General features: G+C 42.3%; 2 long non-coding RNA genes and 1 other non-coding gene across 3 annotated transcripts; all 3 read left to right on the forward strand.

Moving 5' to 3' along the window:
• The first annotated feature begins 1,391 nt into the window (after window positions 1–1,391).
• On the forward strand, window positions 1,392–3,321 carry LOC147982327 (uncharacterized). Its single transcript, XR_015600035.1, has 4 exons — window positions 1,392–1,669; window positions 1,750–1,797; window positions 2,300–2,368; window positions 3,077–3,321. It is a non-coding gene; the product is annotated as an uncharacterized LOC147982327 (long non-coding RNA).
• A 2,245-nt stretch (window positions 3,322–5,566) lies between these two features.
• Window positions 5,567–9,470, forward strand: LOC147982328 (uncharacterized). The gene is made up of 5 exons (XR_015600036.1): window positions 5,567–5,815; window positions 5,913–6,698; window positions 7,372–7,495; window positions 8,297–8,442; window positions 8,539–9,470. It is a non-coding gene; the product is annotated as an uncharacterized LOC147982328 (long non-coding RNA).
• Window positions 9,471–12,323: 2,853 nt separating this feature from the next.
• LOC125549801 (small nucleolar RNA SNORD14) lies at window positions 12,324–12,444 on the forward strand. Its single transcript, XR_007301515.1, has one exon. It is a non-coding gene; the product is annotated as a small nucleolar RNA SNORD14 (small nucleolar RNA).
• The last annotated feature ends 12,980 nt before the right edge of the window (window positions 12,445–25,424 follow it).

Consider the following 25,424-nt stretch of genomic DNA (forward strand, 5'->3'; position numbering starts at 1 on the left):
CTTCAAGCGCATAATAAAAGTAAGAAAATTACACAAGTATCTATCTAAATCATACACGTAACACCTTTTTTCTTTTAGAAAGAAGATAAGATCAAGAGGCTCACCACGGTGGTGCCGGCGACGAGATCGGCGCAGGCGATCGATGGCGGTGAGGACGGGGACGGGACAGGACGGATCGCCAAACCTAGTCAAATCTCAAGAAAAATGGAGTTTGGACAAGGAGCTTCGAGAGGAGAAAGCTTAAGTAGTGTGGCTCGGGCATTTCATCGAACATGTCATGTGCATAGGAAGTGAGCTAGAGCACCACAAAGCTCTCCCCTTGCCGGCCAGAAAAATAGAGCAATGTGGAGTGCTCTGCTCACTGGCGAGGGGGTATATATAGGCATCTCATTGTTCCCGGTTCATGGCTGAAACCGAGACTAAAGGCCCCCCTTTGGTCCCGGTTCCCGCCACAAACCGGGACCAATGGTTGTGGGCCAGGAGCGAGGCCCATTGGTTCCGGTTCGTGTCTGGAATCGGGACCAAAGGGTCCAGACGAACCGGGACCAATGCCCCACGAGGCCCGGCCGCCCACCTGGCCTCACGAACTGGGATCTATGCCCCTATGCGTCCTGGTTCGTGACTGAACCAGGAGTAATGGGCTGACCAGGCCTGGACCAAAGCCCTGTTTTCTACTAGTGGTCACACACGTGCATCAAAATGGTCCTTAAAAATCAAGAGAATTTATACTATTTCCAAAAAAGAATTAGTTGTTGGAAAAGCCGCCTTTCCTTTGTGTCGTTTCACTAATGCTCACCGCTCGTCTTCATGCAACTTCTCATCTTTTCCCCATCACGGTTCAAGTTCTAGACTCATGAGCATTTGTGGTCGCTGGATTTATTTCAGACCTCACGCGACGGGAGGAGACTTCGTTGACCTCAAGATTATGCATGTGTGGGCTCATTATCTCGAAGGTGCTCATAAAGGTCAGGTCTGCGTACGTTCCTTCATATGGGTGACTGTGTGTGCGCATGTATGAACGACTACATATATACTGTGTTCACAAAAGAAAACACAAGATGCTGATGCTAGTTTAATGTGGAGCTTGGTAGCTTCACAGAATATCACTGGCTGAAGCAGAAGCGACTATACATAAGCCGGCTGTCTCCCATCCACTCTGCGGCCGCGGGCTATCACCGAGGTCACAGACCTTGTTGGTCTCTCCCTGGCGATCGGCCGGCCCGACTAGCTAGGACCGCCACCACCTCAACTCAATCGATCTCCTCTCCTGCCTCTTCGCAGTATTGTATCGCAATATTTTCCTTTCTTATTTGGAATTTTTGCACCATTATGGATTTTGGTTTTAGGAACTTACTGTGGATTTTTTCTGTTTTTGCAGTTTCGATTCCCATCCGAATTTTAATTTTATCTTGAGAGATTTTGGTTTCGACTCACGCACAAACCATGATGAAAATATTTTTCCTTGGTTCCGGTTGGCCGAAAATGAGAAGGGAGCGGATGGACAGACATGATCAGTTGATGAGAAGGGCCGATCTGTGGCACATCGCGAATGACCAATCAGAATCAGGGACTCCGTCGCCAAGGGCCTCGACGCGATTCTGCCTTCAAGTTCAAGGGCCATGGCCATGGCCTGATTCCTCGGGACGCCGGACGCCGCTGCTCATCCAAGGTACCATCTTCGATTTTCTCCTCTCCTCTCCCTCCCGCTCCCACTGATGCGTTTGGTTTTCTTCCCCACACACGAGTCAGGCAGCCCCTTCTTCTCCACAACCATGGATGAGCCGCCGCCATGGAAAGGTACCTCTTCCTTCGTCGCTGTCAAATCAAATCAATCTTGTTTGCTGCTCTTGTCAAGCAAGACCATAATGCCAGACCAACCAAATCAATCAAATTACCATGAATCAAATCAATCATTTTCATTTTCACTTGATGCTGGACTGTTTGGTCTGTAGCCAATCTCTATATGCATGCCCAGAATTATACGTTTTTTGTTGGATCGTTCAAGCTCCATGAATCTGTACCATTTTTTGTCTCAGTTTCTACGTGTATCAACATCTTCTTAACTCTGTACGAGTATGTTTTATTTATGAAATTTGTAGCTGCTTGATAGATAGCAATTGTTAGCCTCTTACGACGTGTTTGGTTCGAGGTCAGGTAACGTATTCAGCTCTGCTATTGGGAAGCTCCGCTTTTGATTTCTTTTTACGGATGAAGTGATTTGTTTGGTTGAGCGTCCGACTCCAGGTTTTTACGGACTCCAGGTTTCTTGGATTTAAGCTCAAGCCTTGTCTTTGTGCAGGATTCGGTACAACATCATCACCGAGTAATGCACAGGAGAAGAAGGGTTCATCTTGCCAGACAAGCCAAGGTGGGTGGCTTTCCCTCTTTTGTGCTCACGCAATTTTGGATTGCTATGTGTGTGCACGTCCATCTACCCGTTGTTAATTCTGTGTTGGCTATCAAGAGTACATACTACTTCATTGTGATCCACCTCCAAAGACCACATAACAGCAGCACAAATTTTAATTTTCTTGCTGCTGCTGCTTTGTGCTGCACTTGTTGTAGCAGCAGCACTACTTCAAGCATATAATTCTTGTAGTAGCTTAGCATAGCAGTCCACTGGCACTCTTCTTGTAAGAGTTTTTGCTTCGCAATGTCTTTTAGTGTCATCACTTTGTTGCCTTTCAACTTGAAAGATCAGTGTAGTAGTACACAATTCTTGGCTAAAGTACAATGTTCATTTCCAAGCTAAACATGTTGTAAATACGCGTGACTGTACATGCTATAATCTGAGCTACCTCCCCTTTATCTGGATTGCCTTGTCTTCACATGCATAATTTGGTCCGTTTAAGTGAATCTTCTCGGCAGGACATGTCTTGTTGACAAGTTATTTTAAAATATAAATAGAAGATAGAAAGAAGAGGGGAGGTCTGGAGAGCTATTATAAACAGGAAGTGGCGGGCAATGATGCTTTTTGGTCATACACTAGACTAGAATCACGAGCCACTACCTTGTTTCAAGTATTCAATCAGTTTTTGATCTGGATGATGACTGTGATGGCCCATATTAACTGCAGCTACCAAAGGATTAGGGGGAAGCGCTCTCTTCTCTGTGCTCAAGCATGCCGGACAGGACGGTCGTCAGCAACATGGCCATCGGGTACAACAACGTCAACGTGGATGCTGCCAACAGGAACGACATCTTCATCGGTAACACACATGCACGTGACACATGGATTTTATTTGTTTGCCAAAAATGTTCCTGTAGATATGATGAGTATTACTCTGATGTATGTCTCTTTGATATGACCAATATTTGAAGTCTGAACCTCTTTTATATTATGAATTTTCCTCTTTGTGTAATGTAAAGCACCCAACCTTGCTGCTCTTGTCAAGACCACAGGCTATTTACTTGCTAGCTAGCTAAGCTACTTTTTTTGGCTGCTCAAGTATGTCTCTGAAAAATCAATTTTTTATTATCATTATCTTGCTTGAGCCAGGTTGAATTTTGTGTGTGCTCACACCCAGCCGAATCAGTCAAATTAAGATGAATCAAATCAATCATTTTCATTTGATGCTGGACTGTTTGGTCTGTAGCCAATCTCTATATGCATGCCCAGAATTATTTTTTGTTGGCTAGTTCAAGTTCCGTGAATCTGTACCATTTTCTGGTTCAGTTTCTTCTGTATCAACATCTTCTTAACTCTGTATATAAAATTTATAGAGGCTTGATAGATAGCAATTTTCACTCTGTTAGTTTGCTTGCCATCAAAGTTGTGTTTGCAGCTATTCAAGAAGAAAATGCATCTCTTTTCTTTACACATACATGTCTAGGATGAGATTCACATGAATGACTTGGTCACTAGCACAAGCTATATAGTACTTGGAAGCTAGCTAAGCTACTGTCTTTTTTTGGCTGCTCAACTATGTCTCTGAACAATCAAATTTGTCGTCATCATCATCATCTTGCTCGAGCCGTGGTGAATTTTGTGTGTGCTGGCCACCGGCCATTCAAAGATTTCTTCATCGGCAATTTTGTTTTTTGGATTTGACCTCAAGCCTTGTCTTTCTGCATGATTCAGTACAACATCATCACCGAGTATTGTAGAGGAGAAGGAAGGGTTCATGCGTTTTTGGAATGCTATGTGTGTCCACATCCATCTAGCCACTCTTCTCCATGACCAAGCACTGCCGGACAGGAGGAGGAGCTTGCTGCACATACACACACTACAGTCTACAGGTGAGCACATTCGAACCACCCAGTCAGCAGTCATCTAGGATTTAGTTGTTGCGTGCCATCCAACACATGATTTTTTTGCCTCTTGATTCAAAAAAAAGTTATGCCTGATTGCAGTGCTGCACTCCATACTATCGATCGTTCGTGTTTGGACACCATTCATCAGTATACTTTGGTGATCATGATCTGGTTGCATTAAGGAAGCACTAGTATAAATTAGCTGCCTAATTGAACGTATCTATCTGCTTGCTTTGTCGTAGCGCTACATCCACGATTAATCTTGCTTGCTCCTTAGCTAAAATTGCAAATTTTTGTTCTGCCATTTGGTAAAGAAAAAACCTTGTGCCCATTTGTGGTTACTGTGCTCTATAGGACAGTCATGATGAAATACTGATTTAACTTCAGTTTGATATAAGACGATCATTTTCCTCTTTGTTGCAGGTTGCAGCAGGCGCCCTCCAATCCCATGGGCGACATCGACGACCGGGACATGCGCCCAGGCTGACGAGTACATCGTCGAGTCCGACCTGAACCTCCACTATGAGGTCGTCCACCACAACTCCCAGCAGGAGGTCGACCCCTCTCGACTATGATGTTTTTTCCCTTCAAGTTATCACGCCTCTATTGTACCGTACAGTTTCTAAGCTAAATAGGATGTAGAAAATGTTGTTCGGACAAAACTAGCTGCAGAAAATTACCACCTTTGGGAAAACCAGTGTCACCTTTCAATTCACATACTAATTTGGCTTCCTGATGAGTTGAGTCCATAATTTAGTGGTACCAAGTTGCACTGAATGATTAGTGATGGGTAGACGTACATTCGACTCACTCGCAATCGCAATCATATATCCATAGTAGTATCTCTGTCCTTGCATGTCAATTGCCGCTCATCATGATGGCACTAATCGGTGTAAGAACTTGTCACATTTCTCAACAAAATAGCACAGGATAGACTGCATTCTTATGGTTTGAATAAATCAAACGATTCCATTAATCTATCTGGACAGCTTTCATATATCTCTGTTGCTTTCTTCCTCTTTGGTTCAAGTTCAGTCACTAGTGAATGTGGTCCAAGTGACATGTTTCACGATGCCAATGTCTGAACCCGACATGAATCTGTGTTCCCAATGCGGGCCGAACTTGCATAAGGATTATCATGATTACTTGCTACTGGACATGTTTCCTGAAAATTTGAGTGTTGTTGCTCATCTTGTAAGTCCATACACAATTTATGTTGGACTAGCTGATTGCTTACACCAAGGCACACTCCCTTGTTTACCTTTTCATGTTTGAACTAGGAAGCTTGTCCACGGCCCTTATAATGCTTAAGCTTAAATAATGCTATTTAACACTGTCTTTATGCATTCTACTCCCTTAAGCATGTCAGTTTATGTCAGCCTTTTTTCTTTTCTTTTCTGAATGAAGATGCTACAGACTGCAGGGGTTGTTTCCCTTCCTCATGCTCCTCTGCTCCATCAAGGAAGGGAGATCCTTGACGCGGCCGTGCCGCTGACTCCGTCAAGGGCCTCCTTCTTCAACCCTAGCAGCTGCCGCTATCCACCAGTGGCTGCTCCTCAAGGTATCTATCCTCTCTCACCCATCTTCGATTTCATCTTATTTCCCTTCAATTCTCTTCTCTGATGCGCTCTCTATCGCTGCTTTCCTTCCTCACGCAGGCACATGCAACATCCAACAATCCTAGCCAGAGAGGCGCTGCTGCTGCTCACGAGTTTGGTCACCACAAGCACCTCTGCTTGCTCTGTTCCTTGGTTTGGGCATGCGAGGTCGTGTGCTCGAGCAACTCCAATTTTACTATTTCATTTAGCCATTCCACAAAATGCTGGACGTGCTGTCAGGTTGTTGGACCTCTTGTATTGGTCGCACCAGGGCTAGTTAATTAGTTTGTTTTTCTGTAGATGCAACTCTGTATTTATTTGCATGAGCCACATTTTTACTGCTGTTTGTCAGCTGCTGCTAGCTCTAGGATATTGCTGCTGTTTGTCCGCTGAATGTGCCCGCCGAGAGAACGAATTTGACAACAAAATTCGTTGCTTCCTCTGTTTGTCAACTCATCCTTTTATTTTCTGTTTGATTTGGATGCCGTGGTTTGTAAAAATGGTAGCCTTTGAGGTTTTGATGCTTGACTGCTTGCTATATAGAGATTTGAATTCAGAGGTGCTCTCCTTCCTTCATGATATGTTTTAGTGGTGGAATGTTTCTTCTTTCGGATCTCTAGGTAGAACTGACTTTGAGTCAGAAGTGCAAGTATTACTAGTCTAGTTTTGCTAGTGGCTGGTGCTAAATACTATAATGTTCATTTATGAATATTGCCAGGAGGAGTCGAGCAGAGGAGAAGGGGTTCAATGGACGACATCGGCGAGGATGAAGAAGACCACCGGGACATGAGGGACCCTACGCCTGACTAGCTCAACGACCTGACGGAACCTCTATGTCCTGCTCAGGTAAACACCTGTAAAAGATCATCTGGCCATGTGTCAGAGGCTGAAATCCATACACTTCTTAACATAGATGCATGCTTGTTTTATTCCTAGTCCTCTTCCACGTGTGGGTCTCTTGAAATATTATTCCACGGTCCTGTGTTAAGAGTCCCTATATAAACCCTAGTTTTCTTTCTTGTTGTGTTTGTTTCGACATCAACGCCAAACATACTCAAGTGGAAGTCTTTGTCTCCTTTCTAACACTAATTTGTAGGCTTAAAAATATGCATTTTTCTGTCCGTATGAGCTGGCTGGATGGACTTTTTGCAAATGCAACTGATTTTCGACAAAAAAAAGCTTAGCTGGGTTCAAAATTCAAAAACTATACAAGTCCTCCAACTAATCGAATGTCACCTTTCTCAACTATGGAGCAAACAACATGATTTAGTTTATGTTTCTTATCTTATTGCCTTGCGGGACCAAAAAAGTGCACTGCTTTTTTTTCTAACTAGGTAGGTGTTATAATATTGTCATGATGGGTTGTGATGCCGACGTACACATTTTGTTCTTCTCGTGCTTCTTCTGTTAAAGATAAAGAAAATTCTTGTGCCCATTTGTGGTTACTGTGCTCTATAGGAATGTAGTACTGACTCAACATCAGTGTGATATAAGATAATCTCATTTCTATTTGTTGCAGCACGCGCCATCCAATTCCGTGGACGACATCGACGACTGGGACATGCGCCCAAGCTGATGAGGACATCGTCGAGTCCGACCTCAACCTCTACTATGAGGTCGTCCACCACGACTCCTAGCAGGAGGTCGATCCATCTTGACTATGATGTTTTTTTTTCTTCAAGTTATCACGAAGATGCACAAAATGTTGTTCTGACAAAACTAGATGCAGAAAATTACCACCTTTGACAAAACCAGTATCACCTTTCAATTCACATACTAATTTGGCTTCCCGATGAGTTGAGTCCCTACTTTAGTGGTACCAAGTTGCACTAAATGATCGATGATGGATAGAGGCACATTCCACTCACTTGCCATCGCAATCATATATGCATAATAGTATCTTTGTCCTTGCATGTCAATTGCCGCTCATCATGATGGCACTAATCAGTGCAAGAACTTGTCCCATTTCTCAACAAAATAGCACAGGACAGACTACATTAGCTAGTTTGTTAGCTTATGGTTTGAATAAATCAAAACGATTCCATTAATCTATCTGGACAGATTTCATATATATATCTGTTGCTTTCTTCCTCTTTGGTTCACGTTCAGTCAGTAGTGTTTCTGGTCCAAGTGACATTTTAGGTTGCCAATGTTTAAGGATTACCATGATTACTTGCTACTGGACATGTTTCCTGAAAATTTGAGTGTTGTTGCTCATCTTTTAAGTCCGTAAACACTTTAAGTTTGACTAGCTGATTGCTTACATCAAGTCACACTCTCTTGTTTACCTTGTCATGTTTGCACTAGGAAGCTTGTCCACGGCCCTTATAACGCGTAAGCTTAAATAATGCTATTTTACACTGTTTTTATGCATTCTTACTCCCTTAAGCATGTCGGTTTATGTCAGCCTTTTTTCTACTCTTTTCTGAATGAGGATGCTACAGACTGCAGGGGTTGTTTTCCTTCCTCATGCTCCTATGCTTAATCAAGGAAGGGAGATCGTTGACGCGGCCGTGCGTGGGGACTCCGTCAAGGGCCTCCATCTTCGACCCTAGCAGCAGCTGCTATCCTCCAGTGGCTTCTCCTCAAGGTATCTACTCTTTCTCGCCCATCTTCGATTTCATCTTCTTCCATTCAATTCTCTTCTCTGATGCACTTTCTATCCCTGATTTCCTTTCTCAACCAGGCACACCCAACATCCAAGAACACTAGCCAGAGAGGCGCTGCTGCTACCCATGAGTTTGGCCAACACAAGTACCTCTGCCTGCTCCGTTCCTTGGTTCCGGCATGCGTGGTCCTCTGCTCGAGCCACCCCAATTTTTATCTTTTATTTAGGTGTCCCACAAAATGGTGGACCTACTGTCTGGATGTTGGACCTGTTGGATTGGTCGCACCAGGCCTAGTTCATTAGTTAGTTTTTCTATAGATGCAACTCTGAATTTATTTGCATCAGCCACCCTTTTACTGCTGTTTGTTCAATGTTGCTAGCTCTAGCTTAGAGCTGCTCTTTGTTCGCTGAATGTACCCACCCAGAGAACGATTTTGACCATAAAAATTGTTGCTTGCTCTGTTTGTCTGCTGCTAGCTCTAGCTTAGTGCGCTGTTGTTTATCCACTGAATGTACCTGCCCAGAGAACCAATTTGACAATAAAAATCGTTGCTTGCTCTATTTGTCAACCCTTACTTTTACTTTCCATTCCATTTGGACACTATGATTAGTAAAAATGGTAGCCTTTGAGTGTTTTGATGCTTGGCTGCTTGCTATATAGACATTTGAATTCAGTGCTGCTCTCCTTCCTTTATGATATGCTTTAGTGGTGGAATGTTTCTTGTTTCGGATCTCAAGGTAGAACTGACTTTGAGTCAGAAGCACAAGTCTTACTAGTCTAGTTTTGCTACTGTTTGGGCTTGATTAGCTCGATTGCCTGCTGTTTAAGATTTAGTGGCTAGTGCTAAATACTACACTATTTGTTTGTTAATCTTTCCAAGAGAAGGGGTCGATCAGAGGAGAAACGGGCTCAATGGCCGGCATCGGCGAGGAGTAATTAAGAAGACCACCGGGACATGAGGGGTTCCATGCCTGACGAGCTCGACGACCTAACAGAACCTCTACGTACTGCTCAGGTTAACACCTGTAAAAGATCGGACCATGTGTCAAAGGCTGAAAGCCATACACTTCTCAACTATGGAGCAAACAGCATGACTTAGTTTGTGTTTCTTATTTTACTGCCTTGCTGGACAAAAAAAATGCATTGTTTTTGTCCTAACTAGGTGGGTGTTATAATGTTATCATGATGGGTTGTGATGCCGACGTACAAATTTTGTGCTTCTCGTGCTTCTTCTGTTAAAGATAAAGAAAATCCTGTGCGCATTTGTGGTTACTGTGCCCGATAGGACAGTCATGATGTAGTACTGATTTAACATCAGTTTGATATAAGATGATCATTTTTCTATTAATTGCAGCAGCCGCCCCAATTCCATGGACGACATCGACGACCGGGACATGTGCCCAAGCTGACGAGGACAGCGTCGAGTCCGACCTCAACCTCTACTATGAAGTCGTCCACCATGGCTCCCAGCAGGATGTTGATCCCTCTCGACTGTGATGTGTTTTTTCAAGTTATCGCGAAGATGCACTAAATGTTCTTCGGACAAAACTAGATGCAGATAATTACCACATTTGGCAAAACCAGTGTCACCTTTCAATTCGCATACTAATTTGGCTTCCCGATGAGTTGAGTCCCTAATTTAGTGGTACCAAGTAGCACTAAATGATCGATGATGGTTAGAGGTACATTCCACTCACTTGCCATTGCAATCATATATGCATAGTACTATCTCTCTCCTTGCATGTCAATTGCCGCTCATCATGATACGAGCTCGACGGCCCGACGGAACCTCTACGTACTGCTTAGGTAAACATCTGTAAATAATCATCTGACCATGTGTCAAAGGATGAAAGCCATGCACTCTCAACTTACATGCATGCTTGTTTGATTCTTAGTCCTCTTCATGTGTCGATCTCCTGTAAAATTATTCCACGGCCCTGTGATAAGAGTCCCTATATGAACCTTAGTTTTCTTTCTTGCTGTGTTGTTCCGACATTAGCGCCAAACATACTCAAGTGGAAGGTTTTGTCTCCCTTCTAACACTGATTTGATGGCTTAAAAAGATGCATTTTTTCTGTCCATAGGAGCTGGCTGGGTGGACTATAACCAAATGCGACTGATTTTGGACAACAAAGAGCTTAGCTGGGTTCAAAATTCAAAAACTATATGAGCCCTCCAACTAAACAAATGTCACCTTTCTCAACTATGGAGCAAACTACATGAATGTGTTTGTGTTTCTTTTCTTATCTTATTGCCTTGCTGGACAACATAAAAATGGACTACTTTTGTTCTAACTAGGTAGGTGTTATAATGTTCTCATGATGGGTTGTGATGCCGACGTACACGTTCTGTGCTTATCGTGCTTCTTCTGGTGTAGTAATATTGAGTGTCACAGTTTTTTAATCAACCACCAATATGATTGTTTGATCCCAAAACCATGCCATGGGTAGTTCCTATATGAACATCATTATATATAGGTCGTGCTGATTCCTGTAACTATAAGACAAGAAGGAGGATTGCCATACTTTGCATTCATGGGGTGTCGTAAGCATGGACAGGGATAATAATCTTCTGCGCACTTTTGTTTCTCAGTATAAAGCCAACTGGAAATGAGGCTATTGTGCTTCTTGTGACGATTCTGCTATAATAGTCGTTGTCGTAGATTTAGCCCTCAAGCTTAGTTGTGATTTCGATTTCATCTACCGGTGATTATTTGATTCCTGGGGCTCATGTACATCTGTGAAATTATGCCATGCTTCTGTCCTAGGTACCCCAAAATCTCACTTTGTGATCAAGTGTTCTCATTTTGGTTTCGTACATAGTGCTCAATGGTATTTTTAGTTTTGAATGAACTTTGTTTTTACTTGGGAAAACTTTGTTTTTGCCACTCTAGTTTTTGCCAACTTTGCTTATGCCACTCTAGAATTTGACATTTCACTTTTGCCACTCTTATCTTTTGACAATATATCACTTTCGCCATTCCGTGGCAAAAGCAAAAAATTTAGAGTGGCAATTGTGATACATGTCAAAAGCTAAGAGTGGCAAAAGTGAAATGGAAAATTATCATTTTTGCCACGGAATGGCATTTGTGATGCATTGTCAAAAGCTAAGAGTGGCAAAAGTGAGATGTCAAATTCTAGAATGGCATAAGCAAAGTTGGCAAAAACTAGAGTGGCAAAAACAAAGTTTTCCCTTTTTACTTACGCAAGTCAAAATAGTAATACTTTCAACTTCTGTAGCCTTGTACAATATGAGGAGGATGGTGCCCTGGACACCGAGGAGGGTGCCGGTGACCTTGGCCTGGCCGGCAAGGATGTGGATGTTGCTCTTTGCCCCTGCCTCCTCTCCTCTCCCCCTGCACGTGGGTGAGGGCAGCTTTCTTCCCTCCTGGCGGCTATATGTGTTGAGATTCCAGATTTGAATAGCAACTGAAGTTTGGTGCAGTTTGTATGCACGGGCATAGTTAGACATTGGTTCAGATTTGAAAATGGAGCAAACTGTGCGCACATCACGTTTTTGCCCAGTTTCTGTGTACGTTTCGATTAAACTTTTACTAAGTCCGCAACATGATGGCTAGACTGATTTATACCAGTGGTTTTCTCTATCCATATGTAATTGCGCCATTGTAGAGGGAAAAACACCATTGAAGGTAGACACTAGGATACTAGACTGTTTAAGAATACAATAAAATGGGAAAGATAAATCCAACATCGATCTTTTATCTTGTTTGCTTTGCGTGTTGATAGGAACCTGACATTGTATTTTGGTTGGTTTACAGAGCTGGTTATTGTAATTACATCTTTGTTAACGAGTAATTGACCAGTTCTAGCCGATATGATTTGATCAATTGGGGGATATGTTATGGCGCTGATGATAAATTTAAGGCTTGTTTCTCAAAACATTCGCATATGCCGCCTAAGAGCTTTCACCCAGCCAGGCTTGAGAGCTAATGCTGCTAATTCCTTCCTTGGATGTCTGAGCCTTGTTAATATCCCCATACATTGTTGTCTAAACTATAGGGATGACTCCTTTGCTATAATCATGATTGGTTGTTATTCTGCAACGGAACTTTGGATATTTGTTCAATTGATATGTATTAACTAAGCTATGTATGTTCTCAACTACAAGTATTCCAAACCTGATATTTGTGGAGCTACTGCTGTTGGGTACTCTTCTGATGGCTAAAAGGTGTTGGCTTTGGAATGATCATTTTCTCCTGTAGCTCCACTATAGAGTGAAATTATGTGGCTTTTCTGTAGGGTTTGGTTCTGTGATCATGATGTCTAGTGGTGGTCTACACAGTTACAATTTTTTGATTGCGGTCATCTTTCTTGTCGACGAAATATGTCACAACATTTGTGCTTTGCAAGATTTTGTGGTTGTGTAGTAATCTTCTAGAAGCATGCGAGTTTTATTCATTGTTGTACTTCAGAGCCATGTACTTGAACAGTGGATATGTTTGCTTGTGACAAGTGGATATCTTGGTATTGTACATTTAAATGCTACTTCTATCAGTCTTCATTAAATTCAGATTGCACTTGTAGATGTAGGTTGTTTTCATGTTCTATGAAATGTTAGCCCGTTTTTACTTAAGGTTTGAGTAACTTGTGAATTATTTGCTGAGCACAACAAGAAGTAAACGACATGTGCTTTCTTAGAGCACAATATGTTTATTATATCTTGATGCACATCATGCTAAAGACACCATATCCTTCAAAATGCTATTTCTTTCTTTGATATAGGCATGTAAATGACGACCCTTCCTATCCCGCAATGGTTGTCTTTTTTAGATTCTAGATTGTCTGCAGGAATTTCGGTCATTTTCGTCCATCTCGGTGAGTTCTATGACGATATGAGATCCATAGTAATGCAAATGTTACACACACATACCTTGCCTTTCCTGCAATGTGATGCCGACGGTTTGGCTGCAACCGTGGTGGTGGTAGCCACCTCATCCTCGGATCTGGTGAGTCCTTGATTTCCTCCCTCTCCCCCCACCACCCTGAGATGATATGGTTATCTAGCTGTGACTGGTTGTGGTGCTGGCCATCGATCCAATGATTTGTGGTATGGTTATGCGGTCAATCTGTCTTATGGTGGTTCTCTTCCGGCCACCAGTCTTTTTCTACTATTATGATTTTGGTGATGTAGTCCCTATTGTTTTACTTAGGTAATTTTTATGACATGTTTTGGTTCCATATTGATTATTCACTACTAGGGAAAACCATAGCAGTAGGGCTGGTTTTGTGTTCACTAGTAGCGTGGGTAGGCGCGCTACTAATAAGGCGCTACAGCTATTGCTTAGCAGTAACGCGTGCCGCACGCGCTACTGCTAGGACAAATAGCTGCAGCGCTTGTTCACTCCCACGTTGCTGCTAATGTAACTACTAGCAGCGTGTTTTCTTTCCATCGCTACTAGTATTGTTTTTTTATTTTTAGTGTATTTATGCGCCATCGTACAAATATTGGTACAATACCAATTATGAGGTTTACATCATTATGTCCATAACAGTGTGTCAAATGAAGGTGGATTAGGTTCAATTGGAGGCAATATGTGGTGCATGTCAAAAGTATACTACTAATCCAAACTTGATCTAGTTTGGACTAGTAGTACTTTCGATGTGCACCACATGTTGCCTCCACTTGAATCTAATCTGCCAGCACAAGCTATTTAATCATCATCATAATCATTACCACCAACAATATTTATTTAATCACCACTAACACTAGCTAATAATAATCATCAGTCATTACCACCAACACTAGCTATTTTATCATCATAGTAATAGTGTAGCATATCATCATCCTCAAACTCATTTCTAGCTAATCACTCCTGCTGCTCTCTCTTAGGTAAAACAACATAAAACATGTGTAGCTCTCCTCCTTGATCAAGTTGGAGCATGCAGATGAACATGTCTCCTAATTTTGGGTAGCACATCTGTTTGCTGCCCCCTAGTACTTGTCTGCGCTCCCCCATCACATATCTGGTCCAGTCTTGCACTATTAAGCATTCATCGCTGATCTTGAATGCACTAAAGTAACATGTAGGATATCTTGGCCGTAAGCTAATAATACTCATGGTACCTTTAGTCTCGATCCCATAAGGCACAACATTCATCGGGAGTCCCTGTTGAAGAACATCGTACGGTCACATACTTAGCAATGAAGTTTAGCTTCACAAATAATGTATGGAAAAGATGCACTGAGGATAAATAGTAAAAATCTTACCATCCTTCCTAAATAGATGTGACCGTAGTTCATGACGAACACTATTGGTCGCACGTTTTCAGTACTAAGATTTCTAAGTCCAGGAAGAAAATTTGTCTTGACAGTATCAAGATCCTCAAGCCATGAAACATAATGACTTAGCTCCTCGCAGTTTAGTTCAGCTCCGGGACAGTAGTAGGTCCTGTCTACCAAGCGCTGGACATATTTGCTTGCACCGAAATAAGCTGACAATACAAATTAGTTGTCAACTATTTTTGAATAAACAATATCAAAGACATAAATATGGTTCAGAAACTTACATTTTGGTGTAACTGGAGGCGTCTGCACATCGACCCAGATGTCGGTACTACCTTCAATATCATCTTTCGGACGAATATCAAAGGTGATAACCATATCAGGCTGAAATGCATAAGTCTTGCATAGTGCTCGCCATGTTTTGCATCCAAAATAGGTGTGGTCGTCTAAATTGTATAATTTTGCGTGGAAAATATAACCATGCTCGGTCTTCAAATAAACTTTCTTTACCTCCATAGTATGACTGAAACCTATCTTATCCAATACAAAAACTCTTGCATGGCAGGGGATACGCTAGTAGAATAGTAAAAAAATATAAGTTGAAGCAAATGAAGCAGATGTCATGCTTAATTACGAAAAAAGGCTTGTCGTTGTGACTTACTGTATCCACTTCGAAATTCTCGTCCAGCTTGATGCTGAAGCGCCTATCATCATCTAGGAAGATTCCGTCGCACAGGCCGCGCTCGTCTTCGCAGTATTTGCAAATACTGAAATCCTTTTTGTCTTCAGACATTTCCTATGTTCATAGTTAAAACATTAATTGAAAATCGATAGAAGACAACTATCAGGATACTCAACACACAAATCCGGGGCACTCGATATTTCCTACATGTTGTGGCAAAAGTCATGCCAAAATTCACGGAAAAATCCGGCATGACCTTTGCTAAAATAGGATATATCGAGCGCCTGAAATTTGCCGGAACGGAAATGAATCAACACTCCGGCAAAACATAGGCCACTCGGAGGTGTAACCTGCAAACATGACCGGCCACTTGGATATTGAGCAACACAAGATATACATTTCAAAATATATTATAAGACTCAAATTAGCATGCATTCAATAAGCAAAAGTAAATCATCTCATGCGTCCGTACATCGTCGAATATTATCACTAATACATCCCGAATAGTGTCATACATATAACATCACTAGTACAACTAAAACCCTAGCACACGACGGGTATCGGCACGGGCGGTGGACACCCACAAAGAAGGAACCATCACGGGATCATAGCTCCAGTGAGATCCCTGGAGAACCTGCCAGGTATTGGAGAACCTGTGCTCCAACGCAAACAAGTAGCGACAGACGTGCGCGTCCTCCTCACTGACACGGTGACGCACCACCTCCGCGGAGTCCTCGAGCCTCTGGACCGTCACTGGCCCACACGACCGCCACCAAAGAAGGTTCGGGTCAACGACAGGCTGGCTCCTCACCAACCTGCGCCCCCGGTAGGTACCGCCTCCCAGTACCACCCCGGCGGAGCCCAGTCCCGGACATGGCCCATCTGGTCAAGCAGGTGTCGTCCTCCGCCGACTCGACGACGAGGATGCGAGATAGGCATCGTCCACGTCGATGCGGGAAAATTGCTTTAACTAAAAAAATAGCAACAAGTTCTTACTAACTAGTTCTATTAATTCAACTAGTTCTTACTAAAAATAAACTTACTATAAATAAAAATATTCTAGTACCTAATTAGTACCTAGTTCTTACTAACTAATTAGTACCTAAGAACTACTGCCCTAATTACCATCTAATTTGATGAACCTATAGGGGTGGAAAGTGGTAGCGGATATTCCAATTATCCAACTATAAAGTAAAATAAGTGGTCAAATTTTACTCATTTTATGATTCATCTTAGAAATTTGATTCGTTTCCACCCTTACATGAACCCTAACTCATTTGAGCCGCATCCGCATCCGATTCGTTTCCACCCTAACTAATTTGATGGAGGTAGAAAACCTAGGCAGAGGTTGGGGAGAGGGAGGAGCAGGCGTGCTCACCTCGGGTGCCTGCGACGAGGGAGGGGCAGGCGGCATCGAGGTCGTGGTCGGGGCTCCGGGGCAGCATTGAGGTCGGGGGGGGGGGGCGGGGGCGGCGTCCGGGGCGACGTTGAGGTCGGGGTCGGGGGCGGCGTCCGGGGCGGCGTTGAAGTCGGGGGCGGGGGCGGCGTTGAATCTGGGGTCGGGGGCGGCGTAGAGGGTGTGCGGAGAGCGCGCGACGGCCGAGGGGCGACGGCGGCGACGAGAGTGGAGTTGGATTTGGGGGATGAAGTGGCCGTGGGGAAGGACAAACCGCGTGGTTAAGTCAGAAGTACCAGTAGCGCGTTCCAGAAAGGGCTCTACTGCTACGTTAGCTACAGCGCTTTTCTGGAACACACGCTGCTAGTACACCATTCTCTTTTTTCCCTTTTTCATTTAGTTTTCTTCATATTTTTTTTTCCTTTCACCTTATTCTATTTCTTTCATTTTCAATTATCTTTCTATTTGCTTTCCATTTAATTTTATATCCTCTATCAGTAGCGAGTTTAGACTAAAACGCGCTGCTACAAAGAAAGTAGCGGTAGCGCGGTTCGTTATAGGTCGCTACTACTATGTGTAGCCTATCGGCTAAGCCGTGGGAATTTTAGTAGTAACGTGTTTGGAAGAAGACGCACTACTGCTAGAACTTTATCCGCAGCGCGGTTCTGGCAGGCTCACTAGTGCTACTTAGCACCAGCGTGCTTTTTTGACCCTCGCTACTACTAAAGTTCTGTGTATAAGGTTTTCCCTAATAGTGATTATAAGCTGTTGGATGATGCATAGTGTATTTAGGTGGCTCCTGGAGCCCATATTATGATCTTGTCAATTTAGACCCTTCATGCTACTGTGATTATTAGTGTATAGGGTCTAGTGTTTTTTATATTCTCCCTTGGCATGATACTATCTATCTCTAGTCATATTAGTGATAACACTACTAGGAAAACGGCTATAGCTAATATGGACATTAATGGCGCACCATGTATATGATGCGCCACTGCTATATACCAGTGGCGCACCAGATACAGGTACGCCATTATTGACATATTACTAATGGCGCACCTGATGTATGGTGCGCCATTATTAGTTTTGAAAAAAAAATAAAAAAAATTGTTAGCAGTGGCGCACCAGGGAATAGTGCGTCATTACTAGTTGACATAGTAATGGCGCACCTGTATAAAGTGCGCCATTACTATGCGTATGACTGGGTCAAATCTTGGTCAAACTTAGTAATTGCGCACTTTGCATAGGTGCGACATTACTATGTCAAACTTAGTAATGGCGCACCTACACAAAGTGCGCCATTACTATGGTTGACCAAGTCATACACATAGTAATGACGCACTTTGGTGAAGGTGCGCCATTACTAACTTTCTTTGCACACACCCCCCATGGACCGCCTTTTCAGTTTTAAAAAGAATAAAAGAAAATAATGGAAATGTCAAAAAAAATAAAAGAAAATAAGTTCCCCACATGATATGTGGTCTAGTTGTTGGGAAAATTTACAAATATGAATTTCGACTTTATTTGCAAAATCTCTCTGGAAATTTAGTAAAATGGGTTAAAAAGTCGGGTTAAAAAGTTTTTTATATGAAAAATCATCTAGTCGAAAAGTTACATCCGAATTCAATTTGAGGAACCCCGTTGAAGATTTTCAGAATCCCCAAAAACCTAACATAACGAAAGATATGGGGCTTTTAAGATCTAGAGGGGAGAAAATGGAAAAAGTTTCAAACTTAGTAATGGCGCACCATTTGCTAGGTGCGCCACTAGTAATAGAAAAAAAATTGGTTTCAAATTTTTTTTGGATTTTTTTTTTCAAAATATGATACGTAATATGCTAGGAAGTTTGAAATATTTTTTCAAAATTTCATCATACTCGTGAACATGAACAAAGTCCTAGACATCAACAAGGTTTAATAGGATTGATATGATAAATATATCAACAAGTGCCTGTTAAGTGAGGTGGTGCTGGGGATAGAACTGCGAAGTTAAGCGTGCTCGGGCTGGAGTGTGAGGATGGGTGACCTTCCGGGAAGTTTCACCACTTAGTGCGATTTGACTTGAGATTAAGCATATTGACCCGAGATTAAGCCATAGTGACTCTAGATTAAGAAAAAAAAAGATTAAGCATATTGACCCGAGATTAAGCCATAATGACCCTAGATTAAGAAAAAAAACAAGAGATTAAGCCATAGTGATCTGAAATTAAGAAAAAAACGAAAAAAAAATTGAAAAAAAAATTCTGAAATTTTTTTGAAAAAAATGTGCCATTACTATCTTAGTGCACCATTACTATCATAGATAATAATGGCGCCCCTATAGTGCGTCATTAATGGCAAAAATAGGTGCGCCACTAACAGGCCTTTTTTCTAGTAGTGTAATAGATTTATCATGTGTGGTCTTGGTCTGACTTATCTTTGTTCATGATGGAAAAGGGGCTCAATTTTCCTGTAGCATGGCTATGTGTTGATTGATCTTAAATATTGTTACGCTACCATTTTGTGTTGTCTCCATTCGAGAGAGACCTGACTTTGTTATTACAGGCTGAGGGAGCTTGATAAACTCAAGGGACACGTGGAGCCGGTTTGTCAAGTGGAAGGCCCTCGACATCGAGACCGTCCAGCAGTCCGTACATGGTGTGATGTTCTGGGCTACCATGAATTACTCCTCAGCTACAACTACTTAGGTGAGTCACTGGCCTCTCCTCCCTGCTCTGTTTGCTCTGGTCATACCGTGCTCTGTTCTCTGTTCTGACCATCGAGCTAATTATCTAGTGGCTGTGGTCTGTCCTATGGTGTTGTGTTGTTAGTGTCGACATGTTCAGTCTTAGTGACTTGCTCTGTGTTAATGATGATGATTCTTCCTTGCAAATGAGGTCTAAGGCCCCTCAAACTGCCAAGAACATGATAATACACTTGGTGTTATCTCCTAGTTTCTAGAGTTCGATGAAGAACTGTCACACAGGAAGTTACTTGGTTGCTTCTAGTTGCTACTGTCTAGTAGATGACGAGGGGTGTTTTGTTCATGAACATAGCCAATGTGTTTAATTATGTTTTGGTCGATTTTATGATTGCTGAAGCTTCATCATGTTCCCTTTTCTTTTCAGAAAATTTAGCTTATTGTTTGAGGTCGTCTAATCTTCTACAACCTTGGCTTGCGCAACCGTGCAGTAGTAGTCACCTCTTCTCAGTTCAGGTGAGCCCTTGGCATCCCTCCCCCCACCTCTCTCTCTCTCTCTCTCTCTCTCTCTCTCTCTCTCTCTCTCTCTCTCAGATTTCTGGTGTGGTCTTCCGGCAACCACAATCAAGTGATCTTGTTGTTTTTTTGTTCCTATGAGCTGTCCGGATTGATTATTCTGAATTTTTTTTAGGATTTTGGGTAGCAAAGGGCTTAGTTGGATTTGAAATAAGAAAACTAAGCCCTCCGAGTAATTAATTGTTGCCTCTTAACTAAGGAGCAACATTATATATTTTGGTCTTTGTTGGTTATCTTGTCACCTTGCTGGACGAAATGGGAACTGCCCCATCTACTAAATCGAACACGTACAACATTAGCTCCATAAAAAAGTGCTTTGTTGACCTAAGCAGGACAGGAGCTGGCTCTTGTCTTGGTGCTGTTTTTGGTACTGCTTTTGGGTCATGTTTATTTGGTTATGGTCACCATGATGAACAGTTGTTCTGCAGTTTGAAACTAGTTTGGATCCAGAACACTGGTTTTTCCCTTAGCACTTTTGGTTCAAAAAGTATCAGCTTGATTAGCTGCAGTTCGTATGGTACTTTATTGAATTATCTCAGTGGAATAAGTCCCTATCCAAGCTAAGGAGAGCAGGGCTGCAGGAGCTTGCACCTGTCTTGGTGCTATTTTTGGTAGTGTCACCGTCTATGAACTAGGGTCCATTTGCATTTTTGCTTTAGAAAGCACCAACATGATAGGGCAGTGGAGTTGTAATTCTTGAGTGACACACTATGACTGACCGCATTATGGATTTTTTGTTGAACCCGTTATATCAATGCCTCTTCACTGTTTCATATCTAACTATCTACTTATTTTGATGTCCTTCGTGACAGAATTTACTCAGAACATCCTTTTAGCGCATAATGGCATGGCAAAATGAATTTATTTGTAGGCAATCAACCATACATGTACTGAGAATGATGAACATCTTTGTTCTTGTTGTTGCCTGCTGCAGGTGCCGCTTGGTCTGCTGCAGGGCAGGGTGGCACATGTGGTGTGTCCGCCACGCAAGATGGGCAGGGTGGCTCGCCAAGATCCCATCTCTCAGAGCATGAATTTGTGGACCTCAACGTCTATTCCTCGGTCCGGGCAAGTCTTTGGTCTTCTCTCTCTCTCTCAGATTGTCCAGTCATCAACTTGTGGGCGATGGTGGTTTAGGTAAACAAACATTTTATGTTTTTTCAGAGTGAACGTCTACTTGGAGTAACAACTATCTTAACAACAAGAGTCTTCCTGGTCAAATTCCACAATCCTTGTCATATTATATCTTGTAGGCATAAAAAAACCATGTCATTGAGCCGTTATACAAGTGCTGAGGTTTTCTGTAGAAGCTTTGTTGTCTTATGGGTTCAACTCTAGCCTATCCCAACTTGTTCGGGACCGAAAGGCTTTGTTGTTGTAGCCTTTGCTATTTTGTTATGTTGCATCCCTCTGCTCTTTGGCTGAAATGTTGTGTTGTGAGTGTCCTATCCAAAGCAAAGCAATTTGTTAAGTAGAGAGAATAATTTTCCTGGGGATGGTTTATGATCTTGGCCTGTAGAAAGGGAGGGTGTGTTTTTTGGATAAGAAAAAGTGATACCCCTGATACATTGCTTTTGGAACTATACTAGTTGTGCGCTCCTCTTATACTGTTTGTTCTCCTTGCAGCTGCAACACTTGTGTACAATTGGAGGGAGTCCATCAAAGATGAGGCAATGCAAAGTGTATTTGCTCATCTCAAGGGGAGGCGGGTGTGCTGATGCCATTAATTCAGTTGCTGAAGAAGGATGGCTGCGGTGAGTAGAAAGATTGTTAGTTTGCTCAGGAAGGTGAGTTCATCGGCCTAGATAATAAGGTTGATGTGGTGTTTTGTTGTTTTCGGAAGAGATAAGCTAGCTTGTTGTATCTCTTGAGTTTGTACTTGGACTGCCATTATAAATTATGTGGCATGCTATTCAAAGCTGCCAGACATAGCCATTTATGGGATGATGAACTGAGTAGCAGCAGCATTTCTTATGTCGTTGTTGTGCCCACACCTCTTTTGTCATTTCTTTTGACAATATTTTTGTCAAAGTAGAGTTGTACTAAGTGTTAGCTGTTGGAAATGTCATTAGGCACTCATTATTCATGTCGTCGAAATTTCTTTCTTTCTGCCGGTTCTCTATATATAGTGGCTGAGCTTTTCTTCTCCAACCTTTTCAGGCTATCATAGAGGGAGAGAGCAAGGAGAGAATCTAGGAAAATGCGAGAAACTATTTTATTTGCCCTTTGGTGATGGATGAACTCTGTTTGGTATCATGTTGTGTTGATGCTGCTCTGTTGGCGATGTTCCTTGATCTGGTCATGTTATGCATTCACATAGGCTTGTTGGTGGCAAGGCGAGAAATGGAGGTGGTTGAATTGGGTTGACACAAGTGGCAAGGCACCGAAGAGAGCCGAGATTCAGATCGGAAGCACTATGTAAAATGAGCCAGACGTGCAAAATGTGTTTAGGCTGGGTGTTATTGAACTTAGGATCCTGTACGTGTTGAAAATTGATGATGCCATTTACTCGTTTTGTTCATGTATGCATTGCGACTGCGATTAATTTTTACATTAATCATTTTCATGAATCTCTCTTGAAGATTGTCTCACGAAATGAGCGAGTCACATGTTGTTTTGTAAACTGGCTAGTGTGTGTTTGTGAGATGTGCACGCACCCCTGGAAACTGTGTACCTTACTGATATAGGGTCAGAAGTTGCTAGCGTAGCAAAGCTGATCTAGGGTCTTGGCATTTTATTTGTTGTTGTTCCATTCACTGATGGATCATGGATGCCAAGACGCTGGAAGAAAAAGGAGGGAAAAAAAAGAACCCATCTTTTATCTAGATTCTGTGTATAGGCGTGTATGACGAGCAAAGTTGTTATGTTTCAAACACAGGAAATAAAAATTCTTGTTGGTCAATGTATATCATTTCTTTCATGAGACCGTACAATGGATAAAATCATGGTAGAAATGTCTGGCCAACGCAAAGTTCCTTCCTTGCGTAAATCAATGCTCTTTCGCATCAGCATTTGCAATCAAATCATAGCGATTTACCTAGCTGAGAGAATGAAATCAGTTCTCTGGCCCAAATGAGCGAGGGAGAAAAGAAAAAGGAATAACAAGTGCCGTGTCGTCGACAGATAACCCAACTTGGGCCGGGGACAAATTGAAGGTGGTGAGTTGGTGCCGTCTGGGCCAGTCCAGCGTTGGTTGGGTTGCCAACGGCCCATGCACACACACCACACACCAGCCAGCGAGACTGCTTGCTCAGGAAGTGATTTAGTCCCATACCATATCGCTATTGGGGAGGGGCACGGGAACTAGAGCTAGAGCAGTAATTGGTACCTTGGTGGACGTAACCTTGATTGACTTTGCTGTAATCGAGCTGCCGCAGCCACAGCCGCCTAATTGACTGACGTCATTTAGTAGTAGCAGCAGGAACAACAGGAGCATCCACTTAATTGTATTAGCCAGCTAGCCAGCCAGGAACGGAGGGTCCGGATAGCTCTACGTCATCGATCCGTTCCCTCTCGCTAGCTAGCTGCACCCCCTCCAGAGCTTCTTCTCTCCGTTATGTATGCCACCATCTCTCTCTCTCTCTCTCTCTCTCTCTCTCTCTCTCTCTCTAGTGTATATATACAAGAGGTAATTAGACATCCGCGTGCGGTTGCGTGTGCGACTTACGACTTGAGGCTTGGGCGACGAGACTGGACTGTGCGGCGTCCATGATTTCGCTGACGCGAAAGGCCGAGCCTGTGTTAGCGGGGCGGGTTGGGTTTAAGGTGGGACGCGGGACTGGCTGGTCTCGGTCTGTGTTGGCCAGATAAAGTAGTGGTTCGATCCGATTCCTACATCTCCAGCGGATATCCTTGTTTTATTATGTTATATAATTATACGGAGCCCCTACGTATACTATACCTTTGCTTGGATATGTTTCCTGATCGGTTTCCTGTCGTTGTTTCTTTTCTTGACCAGTCACGTCTTGTTTTGCTCTCGTCTTGGTCTTGCTCAAGGTGGAACTGATGTCTATTGCCCCTAGGCCCCGCTTGAGTCACGTTGTAGTTTTCCATCTGTATTTGCTATAGGACTTTTAATTTACTTGCTCTCATAAATAGACTGATAAAATACAGGAGTAAGATCATTGCCCTTGCCGCGAGCTACTTGAAAAGAATAGTTTCAATTCAATTCCCCTAGCACAAATAAACCAATAAGATTTCTTTTCTTGCAGGGATTTTCCCAAAGACTACTTTCTGTTATTGTTTCCAGATACTAGCATTACTAAGATAAGTCAGTTTCATTACTAGCAAATATGCTCATGCGTTGCAATAGGAGACAAAAATATTACACGATAGTCAAATGAGTATGACTCAATCCTCAAAATATGAGTGTTCTCTATTTTAACACTTTGGCTCACCATGTTGTCACTTATCTTTCTTCCCACCCTCGTTGATGATGGACGCGATGTCCACGCGATCACAATGCATTCGACGTCGTAAATCAATCCCATGGCAATGAGCTTGCCACTACATGACACACTTGTCATTGTGTCATGCAAGGGAATGTTTAAAACTTTTAAAACAAATCTCATCGACTATGAACTACTCCCAATGCCTAGACATTTAAAGACTTTCCAAAAACTAATCAAATTCTAGACACAAAAGACTTTTGAATCGGCGAATAGGTTTTCGGATCGACAACCATTTTTTTAAAAAAAATTGGCAAGAAAATTGATATTTTTAAATATTTTGTAAAATTTTATGGACTTTTTTTCAGATTCACGAATATGTTTGAATATACCATCATTTTTTTCAAATTCATGAAGATGATTTTATTTTACGACATTTTTTCCAAATTATGATTTTTTTATAATTTCAAAAAGCTTTGTAAAATCCTCAACATTTTTTGTGACCGGAAAATTTTGATGATTTCCTGAATATTTTTGGAATTCACAAAAAAATTTGAAATCTCGCAAAATTTTGAGAATTGGAAATCTCGAATTAATTTAAAGAAGAAAAGAACAAAAACAGAAATGAGAAAAGAAAAGACAGAAAAGCGAAATGGAAAAATAGGGGCGCTACGGCCCGGCCCATGAACTCCATGTGGCGGGGGGGGGGGGAGGACGTGCGTGAGAGAAAAAAGGAGTGGGAAAAAGGGCAAAACAGGGATTCGAACCTTGGTCTTCAGCGTAGGAGAGAGAGGCTCAAGCAACTTAGTCTGCTTGTGTCACTTGTATAAGAGACGACTTTGGAAATAGATATCGAATCTTTTTTTTCACTTATGGTGGGTAATTTGTAGCAACTTCGAAGGTATTTTTAGTGACAGACGACCAGAAAAGTTCCGTGCTTTATCGGGAAAGATTTAAAGGTAAAATTGGAATTTCTGAAACAGTAGAAATATAACATTT

This window comes from Triticum urartu, chromosome 3A (genome assembly GCF_056163025.1).
Source record: "Triticum urartu cultivar PI428250 chromosome 3A, HENAU_Tu73, whole genome shotgun sequence".
In the NCBI taxonomy this organism is placed as follows: Eukaryota; Viridiplantae; Streptophyta; class Magnoliopsida; order Poales; family Poaceae; genus Triticum; species Triticum urartu.